The sequence below is a fragment of the Sorex fumeus genome, unplaced genomic scaffold (genome assembly GCF_029834395.1).
Source record: "Sorex fumeus unplaced genomic scaffold, SorFum_2.1 ptg000115l, whole genome shotgun sequence".
In the NCBI taxonomy this organism is placed as follows: domain Eukaryota; kingdom Metazoa; phylum Chordata; class Mammalia; order Eulipotyphla; family Soricidae; genus Sorex; species Sorex fumeus.
In genome coordinates this window covers 8,675,484-8,699,602 of record NW_026606172.1, presented here as the reverse complement: position 1 = coordinate 8,699,602, position 24,119 = coordinate 8,675,484, and the positions used below count along the sequence as shown (strand labels likewise).

General features: G+C 36.2%; 1 non-coding gene across 1 annotated transcript; it reads right to left on the bottom strand.

The window, feature by feature from the left end:
* Positions 1 to 1,022: 1,022 nt before the first annotated feature.
* Positions 1,023 to 1,129, bottom strand: LOC130043211 (U6 spliceosomal RNA). The gene has a single exon (XR_008795337.1). It is a non-coding gene; the product is annotated as a U6 spliceosomal RNA (small nuclear RNA).
* Positions 1,130 to 24,119: the final 22,990 nt, after the last annotated feature.

Here is a 24,119-nt window from a genome sequence, read left to right as displayed (position 1 = left end):
CTGAAATTTATGATCTTGGATAGTAGTATGGCCACCCCAGCTTTATTTAGGGAGCTGTTTCCCTGCAGGATTGTTTTCTCTCCTTTAACTTTGAGTCTGTGTTTGCTGACTGTTCAGATGAGTTTCTTGTAGGCATCAGAATTTTGGGTTCTGTCTCTGAATCCATTTTGCCACTCTGTGTCTCTTAATTGGTGATTTAGACCATTCACGTTGAGAGAGACTATTGTTATGGGTTTTTATCATCTTTCTGTAAGGGTATGTTGTGCTTGTAGGGTTTGTCTTGTCTTATAGTAACCCCTTTAGCCATTCTTTTAAGTTTGGTTTTGAGTCTATGAAGTTCCTGAGCTGCTGTTTGTCCACAAAACACTGTACCGTTCCTTTGAGTTTGAGTGAGAGTTTAGTCAGATAGAGTATTCTTAGTGAAGTGAGAATTGAGTTTTTTCACTATATCCTACCATTGCCTTCATGCTTGGAGGGTTTCCTCTGATAGGTCAGCTGTGAATCTAAGAGGTGCTCCTTTGTATGTGACTTCCTTCTTTGACCTTGCTGCTTGCAATATCGTGTCTCTATCCGCAGCATCCATCATTCTAACTGTGATATGTCTTGGAGTGTTTTTGTTGGTGTCTCTTTTAGCTCACACCCTTAAATCTGAATGGCTGCATTGTAAACCTCCGGGAATTTTTCAGCAATAATTTTTTAACTGTGGATTTTTCATTGGGATTGTTTCCATGACCCTCTGGTACTCCAATGATTCTAATGTTGTTCTCTTGGTATCGTCTTATAGGACTCTGATTTGCTCTAGAGCCATTTTGAATTTTCTTGCCGTTGTTTGTTTTCACCTGTTGGCTTGGTGCAGCTGATCTTCCAGCTCACTGATTCTGTCTTCAACTGTGGACATTCTACTGTTGAAGGCACAGACTGATTTTTTTATTTCATCTACCGAATCTTTTATTTGTGACATTTTCAATATCTCCTCTCATTTCTTCCTGGATTTTCTTGATTGTCCTATCCATTGTTTCTTTAAAAATGTGGAATGCTTCACGAATTTGCATGTCATTCTTGCGCAGGGGCCATACTTATCTTCTCTGTATTGCTCCAATTTTACTATATGTGCTGCCGAAGCAAGCACTGTCATTAGTTTTAATTAAATACATAATTTATTTAAAAGGCGCAAAAATATGAACATGTTATAAAGAGACACATATGTGTGCACATATCTATAATCATAGTTATGTAATTCATATAGATAAGGGTATAAATTAAAAAGCAAAATAACCAAATAATTTTTATAATTTTCAATCTCAGTTATAAAAATGGATAGAATGTTAATACTAATAAAATGTTAAGTCTTTTCCCCACTCATATTTAAGACTGCATCAATGTTGTTTTCATCCCCGTCCCCATTTGTAAATCCTATTTAGTAATAGTTTTAGGAAATTGTGAATGAGTAAGGACACAGGACTACTTACAAAGTTCCAGATAACTTAAACTATTCATGGAAAGCTTAACTATTAGTAGTTTTCTATTTAAATAGAAAACAAAGATGTACAGTTTCCTGAATCTCACCATGAGTGTCCCTGAATGCAGAGCCAAGAGTAAGCCCTGAGCATAATTGAATATGTTGGCCAATGCACTCCTCCCCCTAAAAAATATATAAGGGTGGATAATAATTTATTGATAAATAAAATTACTTGGACATTGGATAACTTTTGATTCCGTACTTTAGGCAAACCTAAATGAATATTGCTTAGATATTGCTTATAAATAATGAATAGATGTTAGTATTTTATCTGTTGTATACAGATTTCAGAGAAATAAACGACAATGCTAAAGTAATTAAATTCCGGAATACTTAAGTGAAAAACTTTCTCAAATATTGGCATTCTATGTAAAAATGAATAAACTAAAAGAGTGATTAAAAGTGAATACTATCACATTTCATATTAAAAAACATCTGGTACAGCACATAAGAACAAGAGGCAAATGCACAGTAGGAGCCTGACACCTAAGAATAGTAGAGATAAGGGCCAGGAGGATCATTCCATGGTTGGAAGCTGATCTCATGTGCTGGGGGGAAAAAAGGCTGGGATAGAGAAGGAACCACTAAGTAAAAGATGGTTGGAGTGCTTTCTCGGGATGGTAGATGTGTGCTGAAAGTAGACTATGGAGCAAACATGGTGATTGCTTAGTATTTGTATTGCAAACCATAACACCCAGAAGGAGAGAGAAAGAGGAAATGTGCCTGCTACAGAGGCAGCATGGTGGTGGTGAGTTGGATAATGGAAACAATGGTGATGGATAGTGGGTATGGTATAGGGATGGGTACTCAAACATTGTATGACAGAAACATAATCATGCAAGCTTGCAAGTATTTAACTGCATCTCAGGGTCATTCATTAGAATTCAATAAATAAATAAATAATTTTAGGCAAATATGCAGGTCAGATTAGAAATATGATTAGAAAGAAAGGCACCGACAATGGGCCTAAGATCTGTACTCAATATACACAGAAGTTAATTACTTCAAACATCTTACTTTTCTCTAAACCCTTTATATTCCCATCTCAAATGTAATAAGCCTAATGCAGAGTGCTCACCCATCTTCCTAATATAGTAAAATAATATAAAAAGATAATTTTTTCCACCCTTCCTGTGGTTCTTATTTAAGGATAATTCTAATCCCCAGCATTGTTACACTTCCCTTGTTCTCAATTAAAGTTTCTAATGAATTTGTCATTGTATATCCAGTCCTCTGCTTTTAATCTTAACTACCTGAGGACAAGAAGCTGAATTTGCTATAATAACACATCTTCAAACAATAACTAATAAGATAAATAATCAAATATTTAACCTGTAAGAAATTCAGTTTTAATGTTTACTTTTTAGTTTAAATTGATAGTATATTTATATGTTTAATGGGTCAGTCAAAAATAATTTTGATAAATTTATTTCTTACTAAAACTATGACCTTTACCAAAACAATAGGTTAAACTACTTTTAAAATAAAATATACCCCCATGCCACCTCTCCCACTGCCTGTGTGGCAGATGATTTCCACTTTACTCTCTCTCTACTTTGATTATATCCAATTTTTCGACAGAAGACCCACCATTATTATTTTGAATTTTCCCCCAACAATCAGACCTGCTGAAAAGGCATCATTAGATAATTTGTTTTCTATTGTTGATAATGAAGCTGAAGTGATAGCACAGCAGGTAGTGTGTCTGCCTTGCACTTGGCTGCCCTGGGTTCAATAACTCCATCCCTCTCAGAGAGCCCAACAAGCTACTGAGAGTATCCTGCCTGCACAGCAGAGCCTGGCAAGCTCCTTGTGGTGTATTTGATATGCCAAAAACAGTAACAAGTCTCACAGTGGAGACATTCCTGGTGCCCACTCGAGCAAAGCAATGAACAATGGGAGGACATTATTACAGGACAGTGCAGTACTATTGCTGATAATGAACAGCATATGATGCCACGCTGGCTGTGGCACAATTTTTGATTTCTGATATATTAGTAATTAAGTCCAGAGGGATTTCTGCCAGAAGCCACGGGGTTTCGAGATTGGTTTGTGTACCTCTGGGATCATGGCCACTCCGTGCTGGAGGAGCCGTTTGTGGGTGGCAACTTGGGGTCTCGTCTGGGCAGGAAGAAGGGTATAAAATGGTTTTAAATTAAATAATATTCCCTACAGTAAGAGACAGCTTTTTAATTTTTTCAAAATAATTTTTGATAAACTTCAAAAACTATGTCAATCAATAACATTTAAATTTAAAAAAATTTAAATTTATATTATTTTTGCACTTTAAAATTTTTCATTGTCTAAACTATTAGATTGTAAAAGAACAATACTGTGCTGTCTAAGAAATGCAGAGAAAATCATACTCAGATCAAGTAGTATTAAATTCAAAGAAAATAATCAAAATATGGACATTACATAATGGTTAAGGTATACTAGAACAAGTGGATGTAACGTTTACTAACTTACATACACCAATTAAAGCAGAAAATACTAACAGAGCTGAGGAGATGCATTGATGGCAACACAAATATTTTTTAATTTATTTGCAATTATTTTATTCAGAATAGCTCTTGTTTAGCAATTTTATGCAAGTATCTCTATAAGTTTATTTTTCTTTTGATTTTCATCTTAAATCAAACATGGTTTAAGGTGCATAGAGTGATATATAAAATAATGTTAATTGAAAGATTTAATTAGAAATTATATTATGTGAAAAATTATGGTACGATAATAGAGTAATAGCTATTGCCTTCAGGACTCACAAATATCAAAGAAGCCTGCTTATGATTTAAATGTTTCAGTCATTGCACTGCCAAATACTCCACAGATGTACTTTATAAAATATAGGTAGATGAGGCATAAAAAGGTCACAGAATAGAGTAACAGTTTATAAAAAAATGAGCTATTACTTCAAAATCCAATGTGATATCAAGGAGAACAAGGTTAATAGTTTTATAGAGTGCCAAATGTAATTTATCATTCAGAAACTGCATGATTATGAAAAATTTAGAGTAGCATTGAATTGAAATTTATCATATCCTAATTTTATAGTTTTCAAAGAGTTCTAAGTTTTATATTTTATTAGTATATAGAATTATCTGTCAACTAAATAAATACAGTAAATATGTAGGTTTTGTTAAAACTGATAATAGACTTTTAAAAAAACTTAAGAAAATATAATTTGGGACTGATGCAATAATCTAGCAGATGGAGTATTTGCTTTACAAATGTCAAAACTGAGTTTGTTCCCTGGCACCATACATGGTCCACGGACTACTAACAGGCGTGGTCCTGAGTGCACTAGGAGAAAGGTCTGAACACCATTGGGTGTGGCTCCCACCAAAGGTAAAGGTAAAGGTAAAGGCCCTCCCGTTGATCGTCGATCTGCTCGAGCGGGCCCAGTAACGTCTCCATTGGAGACTTTGTTGTTACTGTGTCTGGCATATCGAATACTCTCGGTAGCTTGCCGGGCTCTCCGAGAGGGGTGGAGGAATCGAACTCGGGTCGGCCATGTTGGCCGCTTGAAAGGCGAACGCCCTACCCGCTGTGCTATAATAAAAATATATATTTTAATAAAAAAAGATATGCACTTGTATATAAAGACGTTGAATTTAAATGTCTCCCTATTTATCTACACAACAGAATACTATGCAACTGTTAGAAAAGGTGAAATCATGAAATTTGCATACAAGTGAGTAGACATGGAGAGCATTATGCTGAGTGAAATGAGTCAGAAGCAGAGGGACAGACATAGAATGTCTGCATTCATTTGTGGAATATAAAGTAACATAATAGGAGACTAACATCTAAGGATAGTAGGGATAAGGGTCAGGAGAATTGCTTGATGGCATGGAAGTCAATCTCATGTTCTAGCGGAAAAGGCAGCTGGATGGAGAAGGGGCATGGTAAATGATGGTTTGAGGGCTTGCTCAAGATGGTACATGTGTGCTGGATGTAGACGATTGACCAAACATGATGACCTATGTCTCGGCATAACTATTGGCTATTATCTAAATCTGGAAAAAAATAAGAATCTGTTTGATAAAATTGAATAAAATGTTTTGGTATATATACAGAAGGAGACACTCTTCAGACCCCCAGCCCCACAAAAGAAAAGATGAAATGGCACTTTTGCTAAAATACTGGTGTTACTGGATGAGGATTGTTAAGCAAAATAAGAATAAATACCAGACGATCTCACTATAAGTCAACTATAGAGAAACAAAATTAGACAAAGAAATTCAACAGAAAGCGAACCATTGCACAATGTCCACAAACCAATGGTTTCCAGAAAGAGCTGGAGAATGGGATCAAAATAAAGCCAAAGTCCACTGCACTGTGGCAAACTGTATTGGTACTTTTTTTTTTTTTTGGTGTTGGATGGTAGCATGCATTTTGTGAAATTGTACCCTTAAATATGTACAAAACTATAAACCGATACTATCACCATAAAACTAAAAAAAGAAAGTAGAATATATGATTAAAAATGAAAGCAATAAAAAAAGTTGTGTAATTTTTTTTTTTTAGTAAATAGCTGTAACTTTTCAATAGACACTGGAAGAGCAAACAACTATAGTTGGATCATGTGCTTAAAAGCAGTAATGTTTGCTCTTTTCAATTTTTCCTGTATCTTCAACTAGAGAAATTTAGTGGTATTCTGCTTGCAGATTTCATGATCACAATCAAGATCATCCTGTTGTTCGTCAATTGCTTCAAGCAGGCACCAGTAATGTCTACTTTGTCCTAGCCCTGAGATTCTAAAAAGTGCCACATTCAAGGCTTGCAGATTTAGCAGGAGACATATAGTGTAGGTGCGTATGATAATAGTGTTTATTAAATAAGTCTCAGCTATGTAAAGTCAGGAATTTGAGAAATTTTATCACCATAAACAAAACTGAGAATTCTGGGATTTCGGCAATAAAGGAAGATATGGAAAAAAGTATACCACCGAACAATAAAAAGGAAACAGCTGAAAGTAAATATGATTGATTTGAAAAAGTTTTCTTTTTTTTCCCATAAGGTAACTTAAATATTATCGACAAAAGGAGCTCAAAAAGGGGGCTCACTGCTATGGTTCTGGAACCACAGTTTCACCCTCAACTCTGTGAGAACTTGTATCCTCACTGCCAGCTTTTTCTCCGGCTCCCTGCTAGATCATGACTCTATACCTAATGTTGTAATAAGTATGCTTCCATATTTTCAACTGAATACTTACGTATTGTTTAAGTAGATGTGATGTCTGAGAATTACTGATTACATCATTTTACAATTTTTAAAAATTTTCATTTTTTTATTTTCTTTTTGAGTCACACCCGGCAATGCACATGCATTACTCCTCGCTCATGCACTCAGGAATTACTCCTGGAAGTGATCGGGGAACCATATGGAATGCTGGGAATCGAAGGTGGTTGCACCGTGTACAAGGCAAACACCCTATCTGCTGTGTTATCGCTGCACTACCATGTTATTTTTTTTTAATAAAAGTCTATGCTAGTTTTTTTTTTTTAATTTTGCTTGCCCTAGGGGTGGAGGAACCTCCAAGCAGGGGTGAAAGGATATGAGGCTACAGTGGTACTCAATCAAGTGGGTAGAATGGTTTAGTGCTTTATCTTAGCACTGCAGCAGAGTCTGTATCCAGCAGGCTACCCTGGACAAGCTTTTTGACTTCAGAACTATACCTGGAGGTGATCAGATAGTCATTTGTTGTTTATTTTTTTTTTTGTGCATAGAAGACAGACACTCCTGTCCCCTAAATGATCTCTCATTACCTGCAGACTGTTTCTGTATGGCCTGAAGCAATCTGCAGTGCCATTAATGAATGAGGTTCCCTTATTCTCTACATCTTTGCCAATAGTTGCTCTTTCAGAACTTATAGATGTTGACCATTCTTGCTAGTTTGAGGTGATATCTTGCTGTCATTTTGATTTACATTCCCCTGATAAACACTGATGGACAATTTGTCATGTGTCTGTTGGCCATACCATGTCTTTCGAAAAATTTAGTAGTTTACATCAAGTGACAAATTGACTCATAAAAGATCCATAATTACAGCAAAAGAGAAGGGCCACATGGAGGGCGGGATGCACAGCTCCTGGAGGGGAAAAAAAAAAAAAAACAGGTTCCAAAAAGAGCCGAGATCATCGGGAAGTCCCAGATAGGGTAGGTACCGCATCCCGCCTCCCCCAGATGGAACCCCGGTGACCAGAAGCCTCTACAAGCACAGCTCGAGTATGCGGGAACTAGGACTTTTCCTCAAAACCGTGCGGCCGCTTATGCGGCCATGCGACATCTCTCTATATACAAAGTGATCAATGGGAAGTAAACCACCCAACGTTTCTCCCTGAAAATCAGAGTTAAGTTTGGAGCACGGCCACAGCCCCAGAAACACAAGGACTTAATGCAGAACCCAGCAGTTTGGAGCAGAAAAGTGAACGGACTATGCGTTAATCCAGGCCATCAAGTCTGCCGGAGGGGAAAGGGTGTTGCCCCATTCGCCCTCTCTTCTCTGGAAAGAAGGATGGCGGCTGCATGGGAGCCTTGTGGAGAGCAGGTATGAGCCAGGGGTGTGGGGGCGACTAAAACCTCATGGGAAGGGGGGCGTTCCGCTCCGTCCTTCATGCCCTACCAAGGTCACCAGTTGCCCCCCACAAGCGGCTCTTCAGCACGGCCACAGCCCCAGAAGCACAAGGACTTAATTCAGAACCCAGCAGCTTGGAGCAGAAAAGTGAAAGAACTATGCGTTAATCCAGGCCATCAAGTCTGCCCGGAGGGGAAAGGGTGTTGCTCCCTTCCACCCTCCTCCCTCTGGAAAGAAACATGGCGGCCACATAAGAGCCTTGTGGACAGCAGGTATGAGCCGGGGGTGTGGGGGCGACTAAAACCTCATGGGAAGGGGGGCGTTCCGGTCCGTCCTTCACGCCCTACCGAGGTCAACAGTTGACCCCCGCGAGCGGCTCTCCAGCACAGCCACGGCCCCAGAAGCACAAGGACTTAATGCAGAACCCAGCAGCTTGGAGCAGAAAAGTGAACGGACTATGCGTTAATCCAGGCCATCAAGTCTGCCCGGAGGGGAAAGGGTGTTGCCGCATTCGCCCTCTCCTCTCTGGAAAGAAAGATGGAGGCTGCATGGGAGCCTCGTGGACAGCAGGTATGAGCCAGGGGTGTGGGGGGCCACTAAAACCTCATGGGAAGGGGGGCGTTTCGGTCCGCCCTTCACGCTCTACCAAGGTCACCAGTTGCCCCCCACTAGCGGCTCTCCAGCACAGCCACGACTCCAGAGCACAGAAACCAATTTCTTAACTATCTGACTTTCAGTAGAAATACTTCCAGGGTCAATAAGTAAAATAGGAGAAATCCAAAACCAACATTTAATTCTTGAACCCAGCTGTAGAAAGCAAATCACTTCACAATGCTTTTTCAGCATGTCTGATTTGGGGGGGGGGTAAACTCTAAATAATAGTGGTGAATCTTTTATTGAAACAATGAATCTAATCAAAGCAGATAGAGTGTTAACTAGAATTCATCTGCCCCACAGGGACTGGGAGGAGTGGGGGGTGGGGTTTTATTGGGGTTCTTCATGGTAAAAAATAAGTATTGGTAAAGGGAAATATGTTTGATATTTGCATGACTGAGACCTAAACCTGATAGCTTTGTAATCTTTCCCACAGTGATTCAATAAATAAATAAATAAATAAATAGATCCATAGTTAAGAAAATATGCTGATTTTATGAGATTTTTCCACGACTTACTTAGAAGAATTGTTTAAAATATCTCAATTATATAAAATAACTTAGGCTGAGAACTTATCCATTTTCAAAAGTTAAGTGTTCTGACACAAATTGCATAAAAAGTTTAAGTATTTGAATACTTGTCAATCATTTTCAATTCAGAAAAATATTTTGTGACATAAGTAAGATTTGTAGTGGTAAGATAATTAGATAAATGATACTCTATAATACAGTGTATATAATATACATTGCATGCTCAAATAGTATTCCACTTTATATATTTTACTGTTGTATTTATTGAAATTGAAAAGAACATATTTTCATACAGATGATTATAAATGGTGACTTAGTATACACGGAAACATTGACTGCAATGCTGAATGCATAGTATTCTTCAGCAGTTATTTGAGATGCAGCTTGTTGCATTTTAATCAAATTGATCTAACAATGAAAATTTTTTTATCTTTTCAATTTTTAGGTATTTGCACTTTAATCTTTTAGAATTGAATGATCACATAGTGCTGATATAATCTCATAAGAACTGAGAAGATATTTAAAACACATTAATCTGGTTCATATGAGTAATTTGATTTTTCAACATATGTCAAATAAAATTGGTTTAAAGATTGTTTCATATCTAGTAACTCAAATGTATCTAGCACTACTATCTGAATGTCAATACACAGATATTTGATATCTTCAATTCTTTATTTTTGTATTTCTGAACTAAAAATTCAGTGCTTTAAGAAAAAATAATGAACTCGGGAGTCAATATTAAAAAGTTACCTTGGTTTTACACATACTTTTTATGATAAATATCTACATCTTATAGATGATTTATTTAAGAAAACAGTATAATTTTAATCTCAATATCAAATTTCACTAACTGAAATTCACTTAAAACTTTTATTTTTAAATTTTAGTCTTGCACTTTATATATCATTGATTTTAATTATTTTAGTAAGCAATTATTTTATTAATTAATGAAAGTAGTCAAATCTAGTTTAATTATCAAAAATCTGATTTGTATTATGCACCACTAAAAAGTTTTATCAACTTCATTTGTAAAAATGTGTATTTTGTGTATATTTAAATAGGTAAAGGCCCTCCCGTTGATCGTCGATTTGCTCGAGCGGGCCCAGTAACGTCTCCATTGGAGATTTTGTTGTTACTGTGTCTGGCATATCGAATACTCTCGGTAGCTTGCCGGGCTCTCCGAGAGGGGCGGAGGAATCGAACTCGGGTCGGCCATGTTGGCCGCTTGTAAGGCGAACGCCCTACCCGCTGTGCTATCGCTCCAAATAACAACTGAATTTATATTTTTTACTTGGAAATTGGAAAATATACAGTAATAAAATAAGTATGTCTTGATCCGTCAAAATTTAGTCATCTATTTCAATTTTTTTATTCCAAAGAAGGTTTTATGTTATTTTGGGGACACAGCTGGTTGTGCTCAGGGTTTCCACCAGGCTCATCTGTCAGCTATCACTTCTGGTAGCGCCTGGGAGACCATATGTGGTGAGAGGGATCAAACTTAGGTTGCCTGCATCCAAAGTAAGTGCCCTCTGTACTGTCTCTATAGCCTCAAAGCATATTTTATATGGCAATAATTTGTTCAGCTATTTACATAATATAAGTGAGAATAATTTTTAAATGAGAAACAAATTCTATAATTACTAATTTTGGTGGGTGATTTCAAGAAAACACAAAATTCTAATAATGTGATCAAACTAAGCTACTGATTTTTTGGGAAAGACAATTCTTCCTAATTGTTATTCAGGGATATAAAATTTCTGAGACTGTTCAGCTTCTGACTGTTAAATTAACACAGATAAAAGCAGGAAGGGGACTGATCTGGCCCAAATCCTGAGAAGGCTACAGAGACCGTAGCCCAGAAACTGGAGAAACTGGGAAAATTCCAGGCTCTGTTTCAATTTGAGATTATTATTGGGTAAAATAATTTGAAATCTAGAATAACTTTAGTAGCTTTCTTTGCTTATAATAAAATGGCCTGGCACTGTCAGTAACATTTTTAAAATCATGTGGTGAAGAAAAATAATGATAAATGACTCACAAGAAGAGAAAACTTACTGCACTAGATATTGGAGATATCAGATTACAAGATCCACTTTCACGTGAACATAGATAGTCTTTAATGTTTTCATACATATTTGATAATATATTTTCTCTATGATTACAGTTACAGAGAGATAAATTATCTGGTACTTAAAAACTATGGTTTACTTCAGTGTGAATGGGCTCACTGGGCCTGATCTATCTATCTCTCTTATCTATCTATCTATCTATCTATCTATCTATCTATCTATCTATCCATCTATCATCATCTATCTATCTAAATATATATGCACATATGTGTGTATGCATGCTAATAATGCTTTTGAAGCATATTATTTATTTATTAATCAATTTCACTGCTAAATATTTTATTAACACACGAGACAGTTTTTACATAATTGTTAATTTTTTATTTAAAATGTGTAAAATGAAATAGCTGTTTGTTATTCCTAGTAATTTTTAAAATTACTTTGTTCAGAGAAATGTTTTTTTATAATACATCTGTTGAAAACTCTGGTAAATTATTTCCCCGCATTTCTACTTGTCTCCCAAAGCTTCGTTCTTCAGAAATGTTCTGAGAACAATTCTTTAAAGAATAGTATAATTTTCTTATATAAATCATTGAGTTATATTTTAACCCTAAAATACAACATTAATACAGACCATAGGTTAATGTCATGAACTGAAGTTGAATGCTCCCTTCATTTAAAACTTTATATTCATTGTACTTTTTTCTAAAATCATTGAAGTTTTTAGATGCATAGAATATTACAAGATTTTAACTCTTGAAATTCATGCTAATATATATTGTTTTTGCCTCTTCTATTAGATTACACAGTCTACTTCTCTTCGGGTCATTTACACAAAGATGATACCCCGACCATATAACTTGCTTTCTTCTTTACATATTATCACTAGAATAGATATCACTAGAATGGAAAATGACTTTTTTACCTGTTTGGTAAAAATATGGAAATGTCTTATCGAATTGTTACTTATTTCTCAAATATTCTTATATGTAGATTATAAGCATATCATAATTGGCACTGAAAATTATAAATTTATATAAATATATTTGTTAATAATTTTGAAAATTACTATTTAAAATGTTTTGCTCACGATTAAAAGCAAATTAAATCACTCTAGGACTTATTAAAATCCTTTCTATCAGTGTAATTCTATAAAATAGCATTCTTTTTAGAACACCAAGAAAATAGCAAAAGATTAGCAGTAAAACCCAGTATAAGTGGATTAACCATCTGAGCCGTTTTGAAGGTAATCCCTGTTATTTGAGAGAAAAGCATGCTAAATGGAGTATTTATACATCAGTGGTATTAAGCTTTATTAACAAAAGAAAATTGAAAATGACAAGAAGTCTAAATACTTTTTTCCTGGAAATTTAACTTTATTTCAGTATATGCATTTATGTAGGGCCATGGCATTATACCTGTGATATAAAGTTGATTATGTCAGCATTTGTATGAACAGAGAAATTATGGGTCCTTTATTGAACTTTTATTTACAAAAACATTCTTAAGTCTTGTGCTTGAACTCAGGGTAAACTGTAGTAATAAACAATATGAAATTTTTCAAATCTAATAATTTAAATTGCCTTATATACTCAGTCTGTGGAGAATAAATATTCTGATTTTATCTTTATTGCCATGTGTGGAAATATATAGTTTTTTTACTTTTTTTTTTTTTTTTTGCTTTTTGGGTCACAACCAGCAATGCACAGGGGTTACTCCTGGCTCTGCACTCAGGAATTACTCTTGATGGTGCTCAGGGGACCATATGGGATGCTGGAAATCGAATCAAACCCGGATCGGCTGTATACAAGGCAAACGCCCTACCCACTGTACTATTGCTCCAGTCCGACATTTTTTTTTGATGTTTAGTATTGAGGAAGCCTAAATCTTCATTTGATGCTGGGCACAAATCTTGTGGTTTCCTCTAAGATATAGTCTTCTTATATCCATGGCTATCATGTCCGTAAAGGCCAGTAAGTGATTTTGTTAAATTTAAAGGATTATTTGACTTCCTATTTGGAAGGCATGGTCTGTTTTCATTTATAAGAACTTTATAATGTATAAGCCTTCTCATGATGCAACACAACAGTTCATAAAAATTTGAATTGAAGAATTCCTACATTTAAATTCAGTGTCTGAGTTATATAGCACATAACGATATTTAAATGTTATGTGACTTTTCCCGAATTGATTCTTTATAAACTTAAAAAAATTATCTCTGCTGTGTCATAGACATTCTCTTGAATTCACTTCACATTGTTAAAATACTGTAAAATTTCTAATACTTGTCTCTGAGAATCAACATATACAATGGAGAAAGCTAAGTCTTTACCTCTTACCAGAAGCCTCAAGTAATAATAATGTGAGCTGCTGTGACTTCTTTCTTATTCTTTAAAGTCCACACCGATTCTGCATCATAAATTCATCTTCTTTATATTAAGGAACAAGTAAGGTATTTCCTATTTATTGGTTTATTGAAGATAAATGTAACTACATTAATTGACAAACTTATTTTTTCAAATGTAGTTTCCTACTTTTATTTTTTTTTAATTTTTATACTTAAACACTGTGGTGTACAATGTTGTTCATGATACAGTTCTTAAAGGCATTTAATGTCCGAACACCAACCACACCACCAAAATGACATTTCCTCTCCCATTATCCAAACTACTTCCATTCCTGCCCCCTTAGCAGATATACAGTATAACATTTTACATTGCTTTTCACAGCTAAATATCTAATGGGATTATCAAAAAAAGCACAAGAGAAAATTTATGAAAATTGTTATATCTCATCATAGATTCAAACTTTGTTATCTTATAAAACTTTCAGGTATATTTTCCTGTAAATTACATCACAATCCCATGTTCTTAATTTGGAATAACAAGCATTGTAATTATGACCTATTAGAAGCAGGAAAGTGTACAGAAATATGAATTAAAGTTAAAAAAAGTAAAAAAAAATGGGTCTGGAACAATAGCACAGCGGGTAGGGCATTTGCCTTGCATGCAGCCAACCCGGGTTCAATTCCCAGCATCCCATATGGTCCCCCAAGCTCTGCCAGGAGGGATTCCTGAGTGCAGAGTAACCCCTGAGTATCGGCTGTTGTGACCCAAAAAGCAAAAAAAAAAAAAGATAAAAAAATGTACTATATGTTTTTCTCAAGCCCATTTTTGATATAATAGTTTTGCATTTTTTTTTAAAAACTTACATTTCTTGGGTTTTAAACACTGCTTTATAATGAGCGCTTACCAGGTCCTTGGATCTAGTTATATGTGAGATTTCAGATTCTATTCATTTACCATTAAATTAATTCAGCTCATTCAGTTGAAGAAAATATGGAATATAAAAATAAATTAAAAACTGATAAAAATGAAAAGATTAAGTGAAGAAGGTGTGCTAGAAATAAAGACAGAAAAGAGGGAGGGAAGAAGTAATGCAAAGGGTTGAAAAGAGGAAAAAAATCATCAATTGTTTCTTAAATATCTGTAATAGAAAATAATAGTAAAAGAAAAACAATTAAAAATGATACCTAGAAACCTAGAACTAACACCCTCTATTTTGAAAGATACAAATTTGAAATCTAAGAAAGCTTTCTGTTAATTTAAATTACATTTTCCTTCCTGGTGTTTATTGCATAGTGTTTGTATACATTTGAGTGCATAATGCGTATATGTATGAGTATTGAATGTGTGTACATATGAAAGATGAACATCAATCTATGAATCTCCTTTTTAAAAAATTAAATAATTTTGAGATACACAAGTAAATGTTGTTCATGATTGGGTTTCAATTGTACAATGTGCAACACCCATCTCTTCATAAGTTTAAATTTCCCACCACCAATCTCGTTTTCCTCCTACCATCCCCCATACCAGTGAGCCTCTATGGCACACTCTATATCTCTGTCTTTCCTTTTTGGGAAACATGGTTTGCAGTAATACAGAAAGACTGTCGTGTTTGTTCCTTTACCTACTTTCAGCACTCAGTTCTTACCCACAATGATCATTTCCATCTATGATGGGCATAATGATCCCTTCTCATTCCTAACTACCTCTCCCCAGACCTTGACTGAAAAGTATAAGCACATACTTATGAATCAGCATCTCAGTGCCGTTTTTTCTCTGTTCCCCTTGAAGTTCAAGTTTTGGTCTGTGTCTTAAATTGGTTGTCTTGAGAGGGAAAGGCATGCCATCTGGCCTAGATTACAATAAGCAGCTTGCTATCATGCTCTGCTTGCCTGGACCTCTCAATTTCGCCTTCGCTATTATATGATTAATTATGTAGTTTCTTTCTGATTCTCATATTTAATATTTTGCTTCTATTCACTATTTCTATTTAACACAAATGTCATTTTGGTCCGAAATGGCACTATTAAACATGAGCCTTCTTCACTGAGTAGTTGTGGGCAAGATACAATTATGTGATACCAAATCATCCAAACAAGAGGCTACTAAAATACAAATATAATGATAGGCTACTTTTATTTGACATCATAGTAGTATCATCTGTACTTTATATATGCCAACAGATCATTAGCTGCTTGGTATCTTTCAATTTTTATGTTAAAAAGTCTTAAATTTATTAGTTTCAGTTTTCTTCCTTCTCATGTAACTAGCATTAGCAAGAATGTAAAATTCATATTGACTTAAAATTAGAAAATTTCATGTATAATGACTGGTTTGCTACTTTGCTTTTCACACATCACCTGACACACAAAAAATACTTTGATTATAAGTTTGATTGATTAAGGAATTGGCTGTATTTCATTAGAAAATGGATCTCTAATATTATGTATTAAATACAAAAGAAAGTAGTGTTTAATTCACTGAAATGATTATAGAAAAACAGAGAGCCTGAGAATAAGCCCTTAATTTAGAAGTGGATCAGGTACAAATTTAAATTGATCAGTACTAAATATCAAATTTAAGTAAATTAATTCTTGGGAATAAAAACCTTGCTCAAATTAATGGAATTTATTTTTTTGTTTTGAAATGCTTTCCTCTTTATCAATTTTATTTAAGATCAAATTTTTTATATAATCTTTTTTTAAATTTTTTTATTAGTGAAACACCATGTGGTATAGTTATAGACTTATAAATTTTTGTGCTTGGGTTTCAGTTATACAATGATCAAGTACCCATCCCTCCACCAGTGCCCATCCTCCACCACCACGGGTCCCAGCATCCCCCCCACCCCCCATCCCCCCCACCCCGTCCCACCCTGCCTCTGTGGCAGGGCATTCCCCCTTGTTCTCTCTCTCTCTTCTTTTGGGTACTGTGTTTTGCAAGAGAGGCATTGAGTGGCAATCATGTTTGGTCTATAAACTACTTTTAGCATGCTTCTCCCACCCTGGGAGGGTCCTCACAACACCCTTTATTTGGTGCTCTCTTCTCTGTCTGAGCTTCCTTTTCACCTAGCACGTGTGGCTGGCTTTAGGAATTTATTTTAAACTTCACGATATTGGGGCCAGAGAAATAGTGCAGACAGAACACTTGTCTTGTACCCAGCAAAAATAGGTTTTTAATTCCTAGTACCCCATGCGGTCCTTGAGCAATACCAAGAGTGATATTTGAGCACAGAAGCAGTATGATCTGGACTACAATGAATATAACTCTAAACCCAACACTACCACAAAAACAAAAACACACAAAACAAACACTTGTCAAATACAACTTCAAGAACAGAGGTAGACTTGAAAAGGGAAAATTAACATTGATTCAGAATATGTGTTGCAAAGGATTTGGTACTTTTACATATAATGCAGAGTAATTTTTCACAAAGTATGGAAAGTGTTCCTTTATGAAGATGAATATGTTTGAGTAAAAATTGTCTCAAGTCCAGATGAGAATTTTCAATTTTCTAATAGACACATTCACAGGTTAGTTCATAACCTTTTCTTCTATCAAATTCCCACCACATCTGTTCTCAGTTTAAATGCATTTGTTCCAATGGCCTGAAAAGGGAAAGATGAGTTGAATTAATCATACACTCCAGTTTATAAGCTACTCCTATTATTATTAATTTAAGACCTTCTCATTTGCTTTTATTGCAATATTGTCTTTCATTCTCGACCTCTTCTCTTACTAAGTTTTTTAAAGTATTACTAAATATACAATTTTTTTTCTATTTAAGTTAAATTTAAATTATTGAACATTATTTTTCAATAAGTGATAAATCAATAATTTGAAACTTGATCTACATACCAGGTTCCTTAAATCATGCTTATTTCTATCAATTCAGTCTATATGCTGTGCTTTCTCATGAATTTTCATGGATATTCAAGTTTAGCACTGCACTGTCCTCCCATTGTTCATCATTTTGCTCAAGAGGGCCCAGTAACTTCTCCATTGTGAGACTTGTTGTTACTGTGTTTGGCATATCAAATACACCACAGGGTGCTTGCCAGGCTTTCCCTTGTGAGGGAGATACTCTCAGTAGCTTGCCTCTTCTAGAGGGGCAGAGTAATTGAACCTGGCTCTGCCAGGCCAGCCCTGTGAAAGGCAAATGCCCTACCTCTGTGCTATCTCTCCAGTCCTCATGAATATTAATAAGAAATATATAAATACTATGATTTGAAATTAATTACTTCTAGTCTTCTGACTCCAGACAGGTCCATTTTCAGTCAGGTCTATTTTCTATATAAATGATTCATTCAGTTTGCATTTCATAAGAGAAAATTCTTAAGTTTTTTTTTTTGGGGGGGGGCAGACACTTCCCTGGGAGAATGATTTCCAGAGAAGGGAGATAATCATTCCACTACGGAGTGTAGAATAGAACTAAGTCACGATGAACTTACCCATGGGATAACCAGATCAGTTGGTTCTTTGGCCTTTGGTGGTCCCAAGGGAGGGATGAGCATGGTATACTAGCTATTTCAGATTGCTATGGCTGAAAGCAATCCTCTGAGGATGAATAAGTGTAAGTAATATTTAACTAGCCCAGCAGAAGTAGTAGTTCATAGGGAGTAATGAGTTTAAACACTCTGAAAAAGCATTCTGGGCATACTACCAACCTCATACACTTTAATATTCAAGTGATTTTCTAAAGTCCTTGTATTCCCTTGTTTATAATATATCAGTAACTATAGATTTTCATATTAATTGAAAATTGCACAATATTTTATTTTCTCTATCATTGCACTCTGGTTTTATGGATCTACATGCAAATTTTAAGCATTTTCCTAAATATTTGTGTTTTTTGACAGGTACCTTATTCTTTAAAGAATAATTTACTAAATGATTGTCTAATTGTAGCTTCCTTAATGTTGTCAATACTTCACTTGCTTTTAAATATCTATTTCTTTAACTATTTAGACCCAAGTTTTGAACATTTTTTTTCAATTTCATGCCAAGTATTTATAATATTTTAGTGTAAGCTTTTGCTTAGTGTTCTCTCAGTAAATTATATAGAGATTTTCTTAAGAATAGGACTGTGGCTTTGTATCTTTGCTATGTTGACATGAAATAAGTACTGATGAAAGTTTTAATTAAAAAAGTACAAAAAAGATATGTATTGTAGAGAAATATATATGATGTTTCTGTTGGGGGCCTTTTAAAATATGATAATACATGATGATGTCAGTTATAGTTTTTATTCAAAAGTATTCAAACAAAGGATTTTTTGACTTAAATAAACCCTCTAAACAGTCAACTTGAGGAACTAACCTTACACATCAATATGCATCACTCTTTATTTTCAGAAGAAATAACTTAAAATAAAAAAATAGCACAAACAGGAATACTTACACATTGAATTTTTTTGTAATAATTTTTTATTATTTTTTTTAAAGTGAGACATCATGAGATACAGTTGCAGACTTACACATTTTTGTGCTTGGGTTTCAATTATACAATGATCAAACACCCATCCCTCCACCAGTGCCCATTTCCCACCACCACGGATCCCAGTATCCCTCCCACCCCCCAGCCCCCATCCCACCCTGCCTCTGTGGCAGGGCATTTCCCTCTCTCTCCTTTTGGGTGCTACACATTGAATTTTTAATGTGTTCAGAATTATATGCACACCAAACTTCATCTACAGTTTAAATGAAATAAAACTGTTAAAATATAATTGATGAAATAATAATATTCACTGGTTACATTGTCATGTTCTGAATTACATTTAATATGATTCTAATTTCTCTTTAACTCAGTTTTCATTTTATAATATTATAATGTCTGTAGAGTCTTACACTCTTATTTAAGACTATGCTTAATTTATTGGTAGCACTGTAGCACTGTCCTCACGTTGTTCATAGATTGGCTCGAGCGGGCCTAGTAGCATTGTGAGACTTGTTGTTACTTTGTTTGACATATCAAGTATATCATGGGGAGCTTTCCAGGCTTTTCCATTCAGGCGAAATACTCTCGGTAGCTTGCCAAGCTCTCTGAGAAGGGTGGAAGAATCGAACTTGGGTCAGCCAGGTAGGCCTCGTGTAGGCCTTGTGCAAGGCAAACGCCATACCCACTGATGCCAAGAGGCTATCGCTCCACATGTGACAGGTCATTTGTCATGTTGAGTTTTCCACCTAGGTACACATAACTGATGCATTTGGAGATGTTCACTCCCTCGAGGGTAAATGGAACATCAGGAATTAGTTCTTTTCTCATGAACATTGTCTTCATGAAATTTAGCTGCAGTCTGTCCTTTCCACACTCACGGTCGAAGTTGGTCAGCATTTGTTCCTCTTGGCTGATATTTGGTGTTATTAGAATGATGTCATCAGTGAAGTAGAGGTCATGTAGTTGCTGATCACCTATCTTCACTCCCATTCCTTCTCATGGCAGTCATTGCATAACAATCTCAAGGGTGGCAGTGAAGAGTTTCAGTGAAATGGTATAACCCTGCGGAACCCTTCTCTTTATGTCATTGATCATTTCCTTGTAGAACGGTGAGATCCTGGTAGTGAATCCGTAAAATACAGCTCACAGAGTATCCTGATGTACTGAGTTTGAATGCCTTGTTTGACTCGAGTTTCAATGACCGCTTCAGTCTCAACAGAATCAAAGGCCATCTTTAAATCAATGTATGTAGACAGAGTGGCATCTTGAACTCTCGTGAAACATCAATGAGCTTGGTCACCATGTAGATATGGTCAATTATATTAAATCCTTTTTGGAACCCGATTTGCTCACATGTGTTCTAGTCTAGTGTTCTGCCAATCCTATTCAGGATAACTCAAATGAAAAATTTATAGATGACAGACAACAGGTAGATTGGGTGATAATTGTCGATATCGTGGATGTGTCCCTTCTTGTACAACAGGATGATTCTGATGGTTTTCCACTGGGACAGAACTTTGCATTCAGACAAGTAGCATGTTAAGAGCCAATCCAGTGTATTGAGGAGTACTGGCGGCAGATTCTTCAGTTTTTTGGGCTCTCCTTCATGTGAAATTCTACTTCATGGAGCAGGAAGAAAAAGCTGCAATGTTTCAGAAGAGAACTCCCAGAACGACCACCAATTGGGAGCTCTTTGGCATTCTAGCAGCATTATGGGAAGATTCCATTGTTGACAACATTAACAAAGAATATAATCAACTGGTTAAGCAGCTCCATGGTTGTGCAAGGAACGCCAAGAGAGAGAAAGCCACATAAAGACACCTGTCTTCGGAAACTCTTGAGCTCATTTGCCAACATGGTTTGGCGCAAGCCTCAGGCAACCACAAGCTAACGTCCGGAGCTCACAAAGTAGTGCAGAGAAGCAATAAATGAAGACCTCAAAGAGAGAATATCAGCAGTGTTGTACAATGTGGCAGAAGCCAGGGAAAGTATTCTCAATTCCCACCTGTCCTTCTCTAACTATATGACCAAGATGATTGCTCTCTGACGTCCTGATGGATCTATCACATCTTCCAGAAGGGCAATGGAGAAGATTACCCACGACTTCTACTCAGATCTCCTCCATAGCCACATCCACCTGCCTACATAATAATTCCACAGTATGGATCTGTTGTTCCCAACGTACTCCCTTCCAAAATCTGTCATACCATTTCGTCGGCAAAGAAGCGAACAGCACAGAGTCCATACAAGGTCAGAGATCTGGTTTTACAGAATATTATTTATTACGTATATTTTCCCTTAACTGCTAATTTTGACAAAGGAAACAAAAGTAAATTCCAAGTTGAATTTGAACAAATCTTCACCTTTAAATGGTAATCGATATTAAGTAACTTTCTAGGATTGCTTTCAGAAATGTTTCTGGCTACAGAATCTTGATGATGATTTAAAACAGTTCCATTTACACCATACCTGGACTATTTATGTACAGCTTAGAATACTATTGAAAATCAAGTGTTGAAAGAAGTTGGAATCAGCTATAACATAGATTACAAGGATGGCAAATATCCAAAAATGAGCCCAGATCTAGAGACACAAGTAACTCTATCTTATTGCTTTTTGTGCTGAATATATTTGTTTTTCCAAATACTGTGTTAGATACACTTCTTCCATTCTCAAATTTATTACTATGAAACAAGAGTCATTTCTATTTCAAAGATATACTTTAGTAAGGTTAAGCAGTTTGTCCAAGAACCATGCACTTATAAATGGAAAGGCTGAGAAATTTGTAGTGTCATCTCCTCAGTTAAATCAATATTTGGACTGACTTTTCATTGATTTATTTCTTCATCTCTATGTTTGTTTATTTTTCACACAATTGTGTCTTGTCGAGTATATGTTAGATTCTCTCCTAAGTATTTGAAAATTAGATGAAATATGTACTCATTGCTATCCTGTTTTTTTTCTAAATTATTATTAAAAGTAAATTAATTTTATTTTACTTTTTATATTTTATTTTACTTTGTTTTGCTTTTTTTGTGAGGATTTGGCCACACCAGGTTGTGTTCAGGAATTATTACCAACTCTGTGCTGAGGGACCATACTGGAGGTGCTCTGGAGACTATATGTGATACTGAAAATTGAGCCTGTGTGGGTGGCATGAAAAGCAAGTTTCTAAATCTCTGCACTATTTTCCCCATTATCTGTATTTTAAAGAGAAAAGTGGGGGTTGTAGCCTCCAGGAGGAGCGATCCAGCCCCCCTACAGCGGGACCCTGAAATCCCCCATCCACAGCAGAGGTGCCCTTAGAGCATTGCCTAAAGAGAAAAGTGGGATTTTGATAATGTTAATACTCCCTATCCATGAGCAGCAGATGTGTCTCCATTTCCTAGTGTCCTGCTTTATTTATTGAAGTAGTGGTTTGTAATTTTCCTTGTACAGGTCTTTCACCTCTTTGGTTAAGCTGATTTCGAGGTATTAATTTTCTGCAGTACTATTATGAATGGGATTTGTTTTTAAATGTCTCTTTCTTCTCTTTCGTTATTTGTATATAAGAAAGCCATGGAATTTTGGGTGTTGATTTTGTTGGCCGCCACTTACTAAACCAACCTATTGTTTCTAGGAGCTTTTCTGTAGAATCTTAAGGAACCGGTTGAGGTGGGAGATATGTGCATAAAGTAGATAAAGGACTAAACATGATAACCTCTCAGTGTCCGTATTGCAAACCATCACGGTCACGGTCCTCCCGTTGTTCATTGATTTGCTCGAACGGGCCGAGTAACGTCTCCTTCATGAGACTTGTTGTTACTGTGATTGGCATATCGAATATGTCACGGGTAGCTTGCTAGGCTCTGCCCTGAGGGCAAGATACTCTCAGTAGCTTGCCCAGCTCTCCAAGAGGGGCGGAGGAATCGAAATCAGGTCGGCCATGTTGGCTGAGTCCAAGGCAAACACCCTACCTGCTATGCTATCGCTCCAGCCCATTGCAAACCATAATGCACGAAAGTACAAAGAGAGTATGGGGAATTATGTCTGCCAGGGCGATGAGGACTGGGAGAGGGGGCAGGGTATACCGGGGATATTGATGGTGGGGAATGTACATTGGTGGAGGGATGGGTGTTTGATCATTGTGTGATTGTAAGCCAAACATGAAAGTTTGTTAACTGTCTCAGGGCGGTTCAATAAAATTTAAAAAGTAATAATAAATAAAGAGTAAAGTGGGGACAAAAATGTGAAGTAAAAGTGTTTCAGAATACATGACATATAAATAATTTATCATCAAAGTATGAGATTGTTTAGTTAGAAATAGCGCTGTCTACTAAGAGTTCAGGGTCAGGTGAATGAGACCAGTTGTAGTTACTGGTTTGAGGTTTCTCGGGAGGTTTCTCAGGAGTTCAAGATGAAGATAGATGGTCGGCAACTGCAACGCCTCTGCTTGCTGATGACATTGTTTTAATAACACCAAACATCAGCCAAACGGCACAAATGCTGGCCGACTTTGACCGTGAGTGTGTAAAGGTAGGACTACAGGTGAATCTTACGAAGACAATGTTTATGAGAAACAGCCTCGTTCCTGATGCCCCATTCGATCTCAATGGAACAACCATCTCCAAATGCAACAGCTATGTGTACCTAGGTCGAGAAGTCAACATGACAAATGACCTGGCACCCGAGCTGCGCAGGAGGAAGAGAGCGGCTTGGAACTCCTTCAAGAACGTCGAAGAAATAACTAAGAGGACGAAGAATCTCAGGCTCCGGGCACATCTCTTTGTTTCCACTGTTCTTCCTGCATTAACATATGCCTCAGAGACCTGGTCCCTATGTAAACAGGATGAGAATGCTATTCGGGTCTCCCAAAGAGGAATTGAAAGAGCTATGCTTGGAATATCACGTTTCACTCAAATGAGAGAAAGAATCCGGAGTTCTGACCTCTGTCGATGACCAAGAATCAGGGACACTGTCTCGTTTGCCAAGGCATCACAA